Source organism: Nomascus leucogenys, chromosome 5 (genome assembly GCF_006542625.1).
Source record: "Nomascus leucogenys isolate Asia chromosome 5, Asia_NLE_v1, whole genome shotgun sequence".
Classification (NCBI taxonomy): domain Eukaryota; kingdom Metazoa; phylum Chordata; class Mammalia; order Primates; family Hylobatidae; genus Nomascus; species Nomascus leucogenys.
Window position 1 is genome coordinate 54,366,494 of NC_044385.1, and position 16,283 is coordinate 54,382,776.

Consider the following 16,283-nt stretch of genomic DNA (forward strand, 5'->3'; position numbering starts at 1 on the left):
GGCACAATCTTGGCTCACTGCAACCTCCACATCCCGGGTTCAAGAGATTCTCCTGCCTCAGCCTCCCTGGTAGCTGGGATTATAGGCACCTGCCACCACGCCCAGCTAACTTTTGTATTTTTAGTAGAGATGGGTTTTCACCATGTTGACCAGGCTGATCTTGAACTCCCGACCTCAAGTGATCCACCCACCTCAGCCTCCCAAAGTGCTGGGATTATAGGAATGAACCACCGCACCCGGCCCTAGATGCTCATTTCTAATGAAAACATTGTGATCCAAAAGAATTATTGATTACCAACTCAGCATTAACTTAAGCAACAGAAAGTTCTACATTTGGAAGTTGGATTTCTTTAAGGAGAGAAACAAAAGTAGGAATAATTTGCAGTACTATTTATCAAGGGATACTGTACACATATCTGGGCCCTTTATACATGTTGTTTGACTTAAACCCCACAACCACCTGATGAGGTGGGTGTTATTAACCACATTTGGCAGATGAGGAAAAGTAGACTAAAAATTTTTAAACACTTTGCCCAGGATCATATAGCTAAAAAGTGGCAATTCCAGAATTCAAACCAAGCCTATAACTGCAAAACGAGTACTCTCATTCACTGCAAATAATAATGATCTGTTTATTTCCCCCTTTCCTCTCTTCCCCTCCAGTCAGACTCCTACTACAAAGAAAGTGAGTTGAGAGTAGCTTGGTTATTAAGTCAGTACTGCCTCCATTCAGCACTAAAGGCTAGGCACTTGTGATTTGTAAAGCGTGAAGTTCAACTTAGAAGGCTTTTCCAATTCTATAGTAATAACTATTAACAAATAATCATGCCATACTTACTTGGACTTCAGAACACATCAGACAAATCAAGTATCTGTCTAACCCAAACCAAGAAGTTACTTCAAACCAATTAATATTAGAGTCCAAATTGAAACTGTTCTAAACCCGTATCCAGGTACCCACCCCCTGCCCCAGGCATCACTCTTCTGTAGCCAAAATCACTAACTCTTAAGAGTGCCAATCACTGTGACAACACTTACCTTTTTAGGGAAACTGAAAGATTGCTGTGGAAATCAAAAATATACTAGCTGAGAGGAAGAGAGACACATAATTAATTTACTCCTTTCAAAATGTTTAGTATCTGGGGAAAAAAAAGTGAACAGGAAACAATCCTAAATTCAAAATGGTAAGATATTTGAACACGTGCATTCCATAGCATCTGATGTTTCCATTGCAAGAAAACTTTCAAAATGATTCCAATTAGACTTCAGTTACAAAATTCTAAATAACCTAATTTACATTTTAATCAAGTGGTGTCTCTCGGCAAGATACCATGTCCTCAGTAAGCATGCTTTTTAAAGGGGCAGATCTCATGAGACTTTACATTGACAATTGGTTTCAATCTATTTCTTTCTTTTTTTTTTTTTTTTTTTTTTTTTTTTGAGACGGAGTCTTGCACTGTACCCTAGCCTGGAGTGCAGTGGCTTGATCTCGGCTCACTGCAAGCTCCGCCTCCCGGGTTCACGCCATTCTCCTGCCTCAGCCTACGAGTAGCTGGGACCACAGGTGTCTGCCACCACGCCCGGCTAATTTTTCGTATTTTTAGTACAGATGGGGGTTTCACCGTGTTAGCCAGGATGGTCTCGATCTCCTGACTTCGTGATCCGCCCGCCTTGGCCTCCCAAAGTGCTGGGATTACAGGCGTGAGCCACCGCGCCCAGCCATCAATCTATTTCTTAAGGGACAACATGGATTGGGGGGGTCTATACTGGTTCTTTCCCTATAGCACTTTACATACACACAAATGATGCCACAATTCAATTCCACAAATGTACACACATTTGTATCTTAAATGAACAAGGCATGGTGTTAGGTGCTTTAGTGGTTATAAAAGTGCAAATGCTGCAATATAGTAAGGGAGACAAAGAAAGACCTATAGCAAAGTAGAACTTTAATGGCGGTACAAACAAAAGGCCAGCTAGCTCAGAGAGGTAGACCGCAGATCAAAAGAGGAAGCAGAAGAGGCAAAACCAACCTAACACCATGGGAAAGGATGCAGAGCACATATCCCCAGGGTGTCCTCAAAAGAAAGGATGAGTGAACAAAGATGGGTCAATAAACACGGTGGCTGGAAGTAGAAATCTTTTAAAATAAAATGCCTTATCACTTAATGCTAATAAGTTTTACTAAGAACTTGTAAGGTGTGGCTCACGCCTGCAATCCCAGCACTTTGGGAGGCCAAGGCAGGTGGATCACTTGAGACCAAGAGTTCAAGACTAGCCTGGCCAACATGGCAAAACCCCATCTCTACTAAAAATACAAAATTACCTCGGTGTGGATGGTGCACACCTGTCATCCCAGCTACTTGGGAGGCTGAGGCAGGAGAATCGCTTGAACCCCGGAGGCAGAGGTTGCAATGAGCTGAGATCATGCCACTGCACTCCAGCCTGGGTGAGAGCAAGACTCCATCTCAAAACAAAAGAAAAAAAAGAAAAAAGAACTTGCAAGGTGCTATAAGTACTTTGACCACATGTATTTATTTCCATCCTTACAGCATTTTGTGCCATAGTTACAGTATCAGTATTGGTTTCAATGAGAAGGAGCTTTTAAACTGTGTTCTGAGATACTCTGGAATTAGCAGAAAATCACATTTCAATTTAAAAAACGGTGACACATCCATTCAAATGAGCAACCCCCACTGACATGAGCAAGAGACCCAGGACCCAGTTTCCCTGCATTAGATACCACCGCAATGTCTCGCAGGCTGCTAGCATTGTTTTATGTAAACCCTGGAAGAAAGAATCACTGTATGCCTTGGAACTTCTGAACAATATGCTATTGATTAGAATACATGTAGCTTTGCATAGGCTTATTTTTTCATTCAAGCCTGTGTGTGCCTCCTCCAATAAAGCTGAACCGGTGAGGCTATAACTTGACACACAGCAGTAAGGTTCAATCACATGCCATAGAAGGCTCAAGGGCCTAGGCTGAGTTCATGTTAGACCGTGGTTGGGTAGCGAAAATCAACATGCTTAATATCATACCATCCCATTATCATTTGTTGCAATGCCTATTATACATGTTGGGGCTTATCCAATTAATATTTATGAAGGGGAATAGCTGCTAGGTGATGATAGTGACTCAACTTTAAAACAAAAATATTTTCTTTTTTCCATCTAAATCAATTTAAAGCTCAAGATTACAATAACTTATCTATGCTAATCAGAATTTTCTTGATATTGGACTACCTAAACCAAAACCAGATGCTGAAATGAATATAAAACTATAACTGATTCATAATCCTGATCTCAATATTTTTAGTTCATGAAAACAGCCTCATTGTTCTCATTGAATGATGGTATAATAAGTACTCTATAAATTTGTACTTTAAAAGCAGATTTATACCAATAAAAATACTGCTTTGATCTGTTTCATATATTGAGGCTCTATGCAAGATTTTTATTTTAAAAAAGGAGTCTATGCTTAAAAAACCAGCACTAGATCCTGTTGTCTGTTTCTTCTAGGAGTTCTCAGCCTCTCCTACTATTAATGCAGCTTTTCACACAGTATTTCTGGTCCTTTGAGTCTGTAAGCTTTCTCAGACATATTCTTCCTTTCAACTGAGGTGTTTTAATTAATTCATTTATTTATTTTTGGGTAGTGGTAGGGCAAGTAAGGTAGAGAGAAAGTGGGAGGAGGGGATCACAAATATACAGACAATTTTCCCAGCCAACACGAACAAAGATGAAACACACTTCAGGCTGGAAAATAAGCAAGGCAACAAGACGTGATTTCATAGGGAGCATATTAAGGCTCTGCTAGAGTGGTTTCCTGCTCCAGAAGCTTTGCAACCTCATTTTATTTGGGACCGCTGGAGCCAAGGGAACTTCGTTTGGTTAGGAGATTGAAATTTGTCTTTGTATCTTTTCCATCTATCATTTGTTTGCATAGTCTCTTTACTTTCTCCACCCCCAGAGCCTTAGGTTGTATAATACTTGGGCCTTTAAAGGAAAGGGTCTGCATCCCTTAGGAATGTGCTGAACAGCTGCAAACCTCCTCAAACACTAATCCCTAAAAAGCAGACAAAATATCTAGGAGTATTTTTCTTACTTAAAATTTTTTTCAGGAGGAAGATCAAGAAAACATCATACTGTACTTGAGAGGGAATGACTCTGGAGTCAAAAGAAAGGAGACCCGGAAAGTCACATGCTGCCTGTACATCTGCAGAAGACATTATCACTGTAAATGCACTGAAAGAGATAAACCTGCAGAGCTGAATCATTAGCTTCGAAGATATTAGCCCAGCTTTTCTCCCTCAGCTTGGACTATTTATGGACATTCAACAAACTTAGCAACGAGCGTTTAAAGGGATTTCTCTAAAATATCCATGGTTAAGAGCCAAGTCCATAAAGGTCCAAGTTGGCCTCTCTCTTATGTTTCTTTTCCATATCACCTCTGTTTGGTTTTGATCCTCTCATCTGTAAAACGGACACGTGCCCTGTTGGTATACATCTCACTCCTCAAAGATCTTCAAAGTATGGCTGTAAAATCCTGGAAGCTCTCCTGACCTAAGGTGCCATTTAATTAATAATTGCTACATTCATGGCTATGCAGATGGAATGCATGGCATGAGGCTGGCATTGCTGGAATATAGCTTGAGCTTCTGCATTGCTATAATGAGGTGTGTTTCCTTTTGGGCCAATAGTCTCTAAGTTGCTCACCTCTCAGGGCTGTTGTGTGGATCAAATGAAATGATGGATGCAAAAGAACTATGCCAACAGTTCAGCACTATACAAATGTGAAGAAATATTATTACTTTTATTTCCAAACAAACTAGGACTCAGCTTTCATCAATTTCCAACATGCTTCTCACCCGGCTCTGGGCCAGGGCCAAGATTGCTGCCTGCTGAAAATGCACAGCCTTCAGCAAATAATGGTTGGAGTAAGACAGCAGCAACAGGCAATTAACAAAGCAGCTGTAAGGCTCTGGGAAGACGTGAGAGAGATACCAACGGGAGAGCAGATTTTAATCTCCCACTGTCCTTTCCCTAAGGGACAAGGTAGAACAATCAGTCCTGCATTCCACACTGGGAACTGTGTGCTGAGGTTGACAGAAAGGAATCCAAAGGGAGCACAGATTGCCAGAACCCTAGATGCTTCAGCAACTTATACTAAGCTCCCATCTCCTGTCTCAGAATTCCTATGAAACCTGCCAATCTGCATAGAGAGATGGCAACTATCAATACATCTAAGCAGAATATAATTTCTCACTTTTAAAAACAGACCTATCTGTGATGATAGACAAAACTTAAAGAGTTAAATACATTATTCAATATATGTTATTGAACATACAAGTATGTGGTGAATAAAAAAAAAGGTATATGCATGATAAAAGGAATAATTTAAGTGATGGTTGGACAGGGAACTAGTGACAAGAAGGAGGTGGGATTTTTTAACCTAAATTCCCTCCTGGCACCTTGATTAAAATGAAATGAACTGAGGCAGCCAAAGAGATTATTTTATTCAGATGAGTGTTATTAGCCTTTCTGGCTTATTTTCTCTATTATGCATTCTGCTGATGCTGACAGAAGCAGGCAGGCTGGATAGAGAGGCAAAGCTGCAGCGGATTTATGGTCTGACAGTGCCATGCATAAAATCAGACCCTTGCTGACCCAGATAAGCCAGAGGATGGATTGGATTTGCTGGGGAAGGTGTTAAAAGAAGGAGGGGGTAAAAATCACCAAGGTAGGAACTGACTTGAAAACGATTCTGCCTGTAACGGTGGATGCTGGTTTTGTGACCCAGTAGTACAGTGGCAGCCTGAAGGTATCTTTCAAAGACAGGCGGGCAGGCAGGGGGTGGGCACACTTCTCTGGGCTTATCACAGCTTTGGCTTCAGCTTTGCCAGCAATGAGATCAGGGGAGGAGAGTTCAGAAACAGAGAAAAGTGCCAAAGGCAAAAATAATATAGTCTACACATAGTGAAATGAGCTTTCAAATTTTCAGGGACAAGGGGGTACCACAAATTGTCTTCGGTAGCCTAGACAGATGATTAGAAAGGATTCAAACAGTGGTAGACCCACCTTCTCAAAATAGCCTAAATTGTCCCCTATAATCAGGTTTGGGGGAAGGACTGTATGAAAATAGGACTCTTGTGGCTCTGGATTAGTTCCATGGAGCAGAACCACACCCTTGAGAGAACAGCATGCCCAAGAGCCGGACCTTAGGAATCTGCTTTGAAGTAGAGAACTGGACTAGCACCGTGTCTGACATCTATTAAGTGCTTAATCACGATTTCCTGATTGATTATAGGACCAAGGCTCTTGTGGGTTGGGTCAGAGAACTAGGAATGGCCCCCAAATATAAGCTATTGTAAACACTAAGTGGAAATGTCTCCATCAATTTATGTTAAGTGAGAGATTTTGCCTTCCTTTCAACCACCCCTATGGCACTGTGCTCACAGCAGAAAGGAGGCAGCTGGAAGGTCTTCATATCTCTTAAGATACATCTATGGATGGATCCCATAAGACCAGACATGGGGGTCTATACAAGATTTGAATCTCTGCCATCCACATTTCTTGCCTAGTTTCTGATATCTTATTGTCCAGGCTCCTTCTCTGAGTCCCTGATGTCTTCTTATTTCATTCATTCATTTAACAAATATTAATTGAGCATCCTATTATGGGCTAGCCACTATTCTAGGAATAAAAGGATCAACATTCTTTTTTCTGACCTGCTTCTCCCATGTTTGCAGACTTCCTGGATCCAAGACATGGCTTTCCTGCTCCTAAACTGTGCATCAGCCACAACCCACATCTTATCCTGGTCTTGTGGCTTGTGTGTACATTGGCTTGGATGAACCCACTGCGAAACCCTGATTTGGCTGACTTAGAAAATCTGCCTGCCCACCAGCTCTCTCTATAGCTTCTGTAGACCCGGGACCTTCCCTTTGTTTACATCCCATGTGTTAGCACTAGCATTCCCAGAACTATAGGGAGGAATGAATAAAGAGGCTTTTAAATCCTCTTGGTACAATCTACATGCTACAATGCCACCTCAATATAATCCATAGAACTAAGGGCCTAGAAATTCACTCAGGTATTAAATATGCTCCCTGAAAGCCCCCCAAAATAGGCTGTGATCACATCAAAGGCCTGAGCTGACTCATTCATTCAATTAAACTAAAACACCATAGCAAGGGTAAAAGACAGAACAAAGGTGTGATCAATGACCAAGGAACATAAAATTTATACGTTTCTCAGCTTAAAAAGAATTTGTAACCATCGATATCATGTTGACAGTTGGATCCACAAAGTCCACAGAAAAACCTGTGAACAACTCTACAATTATATCTTCGGTTTTTTCTTCTCTAGTTAATTAAGATGTCACCAGAAGCCCCATAAGTAATTATAGCACATGACAAACATACAGAGAAAAAAAAATACACGCAGATGTGTTAGCAGATTTTTAAAATAAATGAAACCTTGGGAGATGACTGAGGCAGACAGTCTGGCTCACCTCTGGTAGTTCATTCTAGAGAAATAAATACCTGTCTGTGCCAAAGTGGAATGACGTCACTCAGAAATCCACACACTTATTATCAAAGCAGTAACCACCCCCTTAAGAGCAAGCATCTCCCTGGCACCAGGCATGAGTGGAGAAGCTTGATCTACAGCCAGAAACTCCTCCTGGCTAGCAAATTGTACTTTAGTATGCCAAACAGCAATAAGCCACTGAGAAGAAACGGTATCCATAAAGATCTCCCCCTCCCAAATACCTGTCCCTGGGACAATGAGTCTCCTTACATGGCTCATAACAACAATGAAAAGGAGGAAAAAAAAATAAAATTCTTGATTCTGTGAAACTATAGATCTAAATGGAATGAAGTCTACACAGTCATCAGATTGGCTGCATGTGTCATTATCAGTTCTCATGTGTTATTTGGATATTTATCTTACCTTTATTAGAAGGAAGTCTCTTTTTGTGTGGGGGTGCAGGAGGAATAACCCCCAGGCCCAGTAAGGAATTCTCTTGAGGACAGGGTATATTTAGAATGTTTAATGAACACCTATCACCAAGAATAGGTGGGTCCTTAATCAGTATCGACTAATAACAGATGCCAGAGCCAAAGCAATCCTGTAAATGTTGAGGACAGAAAGACCATGATTCATTTAATGACTAGTTAATATCTTCAGCCTCCACCAATCTTGCCAAATCAGCTGCTCCAGCGTGTATCTGTGCTCACTCTCTGGGTGGCTACTGAATGACCAAATTTGTATGTCCATTGGCTTGTGTGCTCTAAATTACAGCATATTATTAACCATGTTGATACTTTACTGGCAAAACTTTAAAGGGTTGAGTGGTATAAGAGAAGCCCTAGTCAATTTCCAGGTTAGTAGATCAAATTATCGAGTTCAGGTCCTTAAGGAATCTGAATGAACAATGTGAAACTCCATCTATACTCTGTGGAAAGTACCTTGAACTATGCTTAAGACCCAGAGTCTAGGCTTAGCTCTGCCACTTACTAGCCAGGTAACTTTGGGCAAGTCACAAATGCATTCTGGGTCTCAAAATCTCTTCACCTGTTTTAAAAAGTAAATGGAAGCCAGGTATGGTGGCATGTGCCTGTACTCTTGGCTACTCGGGAAGCTGAGGTGGGAAGATCGCTTGAGCCCAGGAGCTTGAGGCCATGGTGCACAACGATTGTGCCTGTAAATGACCAGCCTGGGCAACATAGTAGGACCTGTCTCTTAAAAAAAATTAAAAATGGCATAAGCGGGGACAGCAGGCCTGCCCTAAGACACGTGACTTTTGTGAAGATCCAATCAAACAAGGTGATGCCCATAAACTAACTTCATAAACATGAAAGTGTTCTACAACTATATATCAGTATCAACATCTTTTCTTATAATTGTAACAACTATTATTACTCAACAGCCCACACAATGAATTCATACCCACAAAACAAAGTGACTAGAATAATGTCTGAAAAGACAAATACATCTCAAAATTCCTTTTATAATAAACTTGTTTCATAAATTCCCTACTTCATTAGTATACTAAATAGGAATACTTCCTTTTTTTTTTGAGACGGAGTTTCGCTCTTGTTGTCCAGGCTAGAGTGCAATGGCGCGATCTCGGCTCACCGCAACCTCCGCCTCCCGGGTTCAAGCGATTCTCCTGCCTCAGCCTCCTGAGTAGCTGGGATTACAGGCATGTGCCACCACGCCCGGCTAATTTTGTGTTTTTTAGTAGAGACAGGGTTTCTCCATGTAGGTCAGGCTGGTCTCGAACTCCCGACCTCAGGTGATCTGTCCACCTTGGCCTCCCAAAGTGCTGGGATTGTAGGCGTGAGCCACTGCACCCGGCCCACACTTTCTTTTTTTTTTTTTTTTTTTTTTTTTGAGAGATGGGGTCTTGCTCTGTTGCCCAGGTTGGAGTACAGGGGCATGACCATGGTTCACTGTAGCCTCAAACTCCTGGGCTCAAGCAATCCTCCCGCCTTAGCCTCCCAAAGTGCCAGGCTTACAAGTGTGAGCCACCTCACCTGGCCAGGAATACATTTTGTTGCTATTAATTTATCATCTGATTCTCTGGAAATTCCCAAACTCAGTGAATCTTCTGTGCCTAACCTAGCTGAGACTTTAAACGAAAGAATCATGTGCTAAGAGAAAAGGCCAGAGTGTACAAAAATAGAATCACGGAATTTCAGAGCTAGAAGGGACTGTCAAGATGGTCTAGAGTCTAGACCAAGCCTGTCATTTTCTGAGTGAGGAAACTGAGGCTCAGGGAGCCTGAGGTCACACAGATAGTGATGGAGCAGGGCAAGAATCCAGGTCTCCTGACTAGTAACCCTTTTCTTATTTCATTGTGGTGGTTATTGCATTTCATTCAAAAAGCCCTTAGCATCTCAAAGGGCTGGTGCTGAAAGAGTTAATGGACAATGCTCAGAGCCCCAGAACGCAGAGCTATTCTAAGACAACACATAACAGGAATACCAAGGGTCCATGAACCCAGAGGGAGCAAAACTGCTGCTGCCTAATGGCGCCTGAAAGCATGTTGACACACTGCATGTGGTTACACATGAAAGGCAAGTGAATAGGAAAAGCAGTTTTGAATCCCACCCCATTCTAATTTTGGACTGGCTCTGGGCACCTACTGGAGGACTGGGCCACACCCCAGTCACTCTGTAAAATGACCCTTCAGTTCCTTCACTCTCTCTATTCTGTGGCCTCAGTTAACCCCTTCTCTGCCTTCTTAAGGGCCGTAAGAGACATCAGTAAAAGAGGACTATCAAGGAATTATCAAGATCCAGAAGTAAACCTAAGTGATTGGGGTCATGCTGTAACGAGAAGATTCTCAGTCTGGAGTCAGATGATCCCCACTAGTATCTACCATCCCCAGGCAAGCATGTGATCTGAAGCCTTCAACAGCCAGGTTCATAAATGCAAAAGAGAGCAGTTTCTGTAAGTGTGAGGCTTTAAGACCCCAAATCACCTTGCATCAGAATTACCTGGAATGCTTGTTTAAAATGTGGATTCTTATGCTCGTCTGCCAGAGATTACAACTTACTAGGGGTGGACTGATGCCCAGGAATCTGCCTTTCAAATCAGCATGACAGGTAATTTTATGCACACCAAAAATTTAAAAACCAATGCTCTTAAAGCAATGTTTTACAAACTGTGGGATTCAACCCATTAGTGAGGTTTAAAAAAATCAACTTATAGGTCACCAACTAGCATTTCTCAAAAAATTAAGTAGACAACAGTAGAATAGAATAACAGAAAAAAGTAGCCTGGAAGCAGTGCCTCACACCTGCATTCCCAGCACTTTGGGAGGCTGAGGCAGGCAGATCACTTGAGGTCAGGAGTTTGAGACCAGCCTGGGCAACATGGCAAAACATTGTCTCTACCAAAAATACAAAAAATTAGCTGGGCGTGGTGGTGTGCACTTGTGGTCCTAGCTACTCGGGAGGCTGTGGTGGGAGGATCGCTTGAGCTCAGGAGGCAGAGGTTGCAGTGAGCCAAGATGGCGCCATTGCACTCCAGCCTGGGTGAAAGAGTGAGACCCCATCTCAACAAAAAAAAGAATAACAGAACAAAGTAGAAAATCTCAGAGTACATCACACAAAGCAAAGATAAGTATTGTTTTGTGAAAGTATTGTTCTCAGCTATTTATGTGTATATATGTATATTCCAGCCTGTAGTATAAAATACAGAGATTCATGATCAAAACGTTTTAAAGTCACTGCTCCACAGTAATGGTCTTAAATTATGGGAGATAATTACGTATCCCAGATCCTTTTGAGAATCGTTGTTTTTTTTTTTGCTATTTTTTTTTCAGTTACCATCCATAGGACTCTGCTTGATACTTTTTGAGAATCTGCGGATTCTAAGTATTTTCTTCTAAAGAAGGGAAGGAAGGAGGGAGGGAGGGAGGGAAGCGGAGAAACATTATAATTTGCATAGATAAATCCAGCGTGTACCTGAACTTCTAGAAGCCTATCCCTCAAGGGCTTCTCTTGAGGACAGTTCCTACAATGTCTGGTCACAGTGGGCACCCAACAACCACTGTACCATGCCAACAGCTTTCTCCCCATGCTCTGTAAATGACCCCAGTGTCTTCCTTATATATCTGTAAGATAAGTGGTCGCACTATGATGATTGTTTTCCTCTTATTTTTAGGGTGACTAGGAATGCCAAAGCTAAACAATGTTCTACAGAACACTGGGAGAAAGCAGTTGGCATATTCCCAGAATGAGGATTCTGAAAGCAATGGTGTGGGTCCAATGTCACTGCTTTCCAAGGAACATGCTCCCTTGTCTACAGGGAGTGTCTACTCACTCCCGACAAGGGCAGACAGTGGCACTGGCACAATTGTGCACCCCTAGTGATAAAGTCAATAGAATAATATCTACTTTATTTGCAAGTTGGTGAATTATTTGACCTACAAATGTACCCACAGACACAGAGGCCCCAGCCTCACCTTCTCCATATGAAAAGGACATAAGGACATAAGGTCCCTAGTCCTAGATGGAAGATTTTAAAAGGGTATAAACATTTAGAAAAACAACCAACAGCCCTAGCTTGATTATCAACACAGTCCCATCCTGATGGTTAAACCTATCAGTACATAGAAAGAGTAAAAATGAGGATAAAGGTTTTAAAAACCAGCCTTTGCTAAGTGAGGAATATGAAGAAGAGATGGAAAGTGGAAAGGTACAATGGGGGGCGGGGCCGGTGAAGAGAAATGGAACAGTTGGGGAGGAAGGACCATTGAGAAGACAGAGAATCAAACCCCAAAACTATTCTAAAATTTCCTGATGCTTTTCAGTAATTTGTTTTCATGCGGTGGAAATTGGCACAGCATCTAGGATACTTTGGGCCCATCTGTTTTTGAACTTAAGCTGCAGACAAGATTCAGAACAGCTGGAATCAGCAGCATTGACCAGGTTATGTGTCTGGAGGAAAGAGAAATAAAATGAGTGTGCGGGAGATGGAGGAAGAGAGTTAAATGGGGCAGAGGAAGGGGATTCTGGAAGCCATTCCCAGACAGACAGGAGAAAATGGCCAGGCCATCAGAAATGATGCAAAAGAGCTATTAGAGAGGCCAAAGCATGTAACTGAAGAAAGTCCAGGAGGAGAAATTTCAATTTCAGAACAGGGCACTAGCAAACAGTCTCACAAAAGGATGTAAAAGTTTGCAAGTTTGGGTGTCAATGTGCAGTGCCCCAGGGCTTCACGTCTGAGAGGACAGATCAACATCATCCTAAGGTCTTACATCAAGCATATTACATGGGCTGCTGGTAAACAGTTCACACAATCATGGCCTACAGCTGAGCAGATGCTGATGCTGATGCTAGATTCTTGGTTCGCTAAATGCAAAAGAGGTGATCAGGGAGAATAGCAAGGAGAACCTAGGAGTAGGCTTAGGAGAAATTGGCAAGGGTCTCAATCCATACGATGGCTTGCTTAGAGACAGGGCTGGTCCAGAAGCAGGGGGAAATGGTTGGTTTGTTCTCAGTGCATGTCTGGCCTATGTCCCCATCACTGACTTCTGCCAAAGCCCTGACTTAATCTATGGATACATGAGTCTCTCACTTTTCCTGAATCTGCTCCATCTTTAGTCAAGGTTTGGCAGTGAGAAATGTCAAGATCCCATTCTGGAGAGGAAAACATTAAATACAAACAAATAAACCAAATTATATTTCAAACAAATAATATAACTACATTGAAGGTCTGGAGGTTGAGGGATGCTATGGTTTGAATCTGGTTCGTTCCCTCCAAAACTCATGTTGAAATCTGATTGCAATTGCAAGTGGTATTGAGAAGCGGGGCCCCTGGGGGTTGTCTGGGTCATGGGAAGAATCCTTCATTAATAAGATTAATATTCTCATGGAAATGAGTTCTCACTCTTGTGGGACTGGATTAGTTCCTGAGAGAGTGAGTTGTTGTAAAGCAAGCTTCTTCCTAGTGTTTGCTTTCTTTTCACTCATTCCCTAGCCTTTCGGCTTCTCCGCCATGTTGTCAGGCAGCACATGGCCCCCACCAGGAGCTGAGCAGATGCTGATGCCACGTTCTTATACTCTCAAGCCACTACAGTTGTGAGCCAAATAAGCTTCTTTTCTTTCTAAATTACCTGGACTCAGGTATTCTGTTATGGTGACACAAAACAGACTAAGGAAAGAAAGAACTAGTCAGCTAACTTTTGAACACTGTGTCTTGGCCCTCAAGGCTAATAACAAAAAGAACTCTAAACCAGTATTAAAATCTAGTCAGTAGTCTTCTTTTTTAGAGGCATGGGTTAGTAATTCTGAAACAACTTTCTGTACACTCTAGGACTGAGCAATTAAGTGAACATGTGTGTTATGGATAATAGGAACCAGGTTTCTCACTGTTCAGAGAACAGGAAAGGGGAGAAAATTAAAACATGTGGTATTGGATTGGAATGAAAGATACTGATATGAACTCATCAGCTTTAATATATATAAATATACAGACAGATAAAGAAATAGCTACTTGTAGAAGTACATGGGTGTGTGTCTGTGTGTGTGTGTGTGTGTGTGTCTATGTGTACATACATATATCTACTACCTCTGTCTGCTGAAAGGGACTATAAATAATGGTACTTCAGTTACAAAGAGCATATTTAGCATCCATGGTTTCTAAATATCATTTCTCACTAAAAGCAACCAAGGCTCTCTGAAAAAATTGTCAACTCCACAGTAAAGGCAAGGAAAGTACAAGTTAAGCCTGGAACATCTTGTTGTGCCATCAAGTAAGGAAGTGCTCAAAGAATGATGGGGACATATCAATAAGACACAGGAGCCAGCTTGAAGGGACTCCATTGGCCAAATCTAGAACAATATGAACATTAAAATAAAGATGTTAAAGGACTATAACCTGTTGAATAAAATAATAAGCCACAAGTCCACACTGATATAAACCAACAAACCAGACCAAAAAGTGGGGGTGATGGAAAAGCTCTTCCTTACAGTAGAATTGCAACTGATAAATGAAAAAGGAATGATGAAAACTGGAAAAATGACTATTTGGTAACCATCATAATAAAAATTGATTCAAGCAAGAATTATAATGGATGCTAAAACTAGTGAGTATAAAAGGTGAAGGGTAAGCTGATATTTACATGGTCTCAAAGTATCTCTCCACAATATATGCATTAATTACAAAGCTTATAGAACAACTTCATGGTGGAGAAACCTAGCAGACACAACTGTAACCAAATGGTCAAATTTAACATCATCAGTAATGGCACAAATCATCAGCAAGATGCACTGAGAAGAACATGACATTACATTTTATGGTATTCCTGCCAAAAGTGTGTGACTTGAATCTAATAATAAGGAAATTATCAGAGATTGCCAGAAATATCAAATTAAGGGACATTCTACAAAATAACAGGGCCAATGTCAATGTCTTGAAATATAAAGAAAGATCTGGAAATCATCCCACATTAAAGGAAACTAAAGAGATAAGACAATTGAATGAATTGCATAATCTTGGACTTTCTTTTGCCAAAAAAGGCCATTTTTAGAACAACTGGTAAAATCTGAATGTCTATTGATTAGATAATAGTATTGTATCAATCTGTATGTCCTGATGTCGATGACTGCACTACAATTATGCAAAAGAACATCCTTATTTTTAGTAAATACACCCTAAAGTATGTATGGATAAAAGGTCATCATGTCTGCAATTTACTCTCAAGTATTTCAGAAAAACAAAATATGTGTGTGAGAATTGGGTATAAAAAGGGTGAAGTATAAAGCAAATGTAGTAATATGTTAACATTTTGGGGCAATCTGGATAAAATGGTAGTATACAGAAATTCTTTGTGCTATTCCTGCAATTTTTCTGTAAGTCTAACATTATGGCAAAATTTTAAAACTGTTTAAAGATTGTATTCTGGAGAAAAATGAAATCATTTCTCCCATCTCTCCTTTGGCAGTAAGTGTATATTATTTTGTGCTATCTTTTTCACATAAACTCTCTGTCTTCCACATGACACCATGAGCTTCCTGAGGGAAAGAACAGGATCCTATACCTCTTTGTCACCCAAACCTGCAGAGAACCTATTGGTCATTAGCAATGAGAATGAAGTCAGTGTTTATTACTGATTCACATATAATAAAGGTGACTAACAGGGTGACTCATAACCCAACAATTCTGTCTCCTCAACCTGGAAGTCTATGCCTTATCAGAGCACATACAAATATATATAAACAAACTTAAAATATTTCACATTAAATAATAACTCCCATGAGCTAGAATGGTAGCTTATTCTTCTATGTGTATTTAATTCCTTGTACAATTCTTGGCACAGAATAAGTGTTCAATAAATGTTTGCTGAAAGATTAAGGGAACCTCACATACCAGGATTGGTGTTCACCAAATTTGTACAAATGGACAAAACAGCCAGAAGTGGACTTCTTTTCCAGAAGGAATAATAGTACAAAGATGGGCTGGGCGCAGTGGCTCACACCTGTAATCCCAGCAGTTTGGGAGGCCGAGGTGGGCAGATCACCTGGGGTCGGGAGTTTGAGACCAGCCTGGCCAACATGGAAAAACCCCATCTCTACTAAAAATATAAAAAGTAGCCAGGCATGGTGGTGCACACCTGTAATCCCAGGTACTTGGGAGGCTGAGGCACGAGAATCGCTTGAACCTGGGAGGCCAAGGTTGCAGTGAGCCGAGATGGCATCACTGCACTCCAGCCTGGGCAACAGAGTGAGAGACTCCATCTCAAAAAACAAAAGACAACAACA

General features: G+C 41.2%; 1 protein-coding gene across 6 annotated transcripts in view; it reads right to left on the minus strand.

Annotated features, from left to right (window-relative positions):
• The window catches only part of SRGAP2 (SLIT-ROBO Rho GTPase activating protein 2), a 256,002-nt gene that overhangs the window by 120,466 nt on the left and 119,253 nt on the right, over nt 1–16,283 (minus strand). The window lies entirely within an intron of this gene.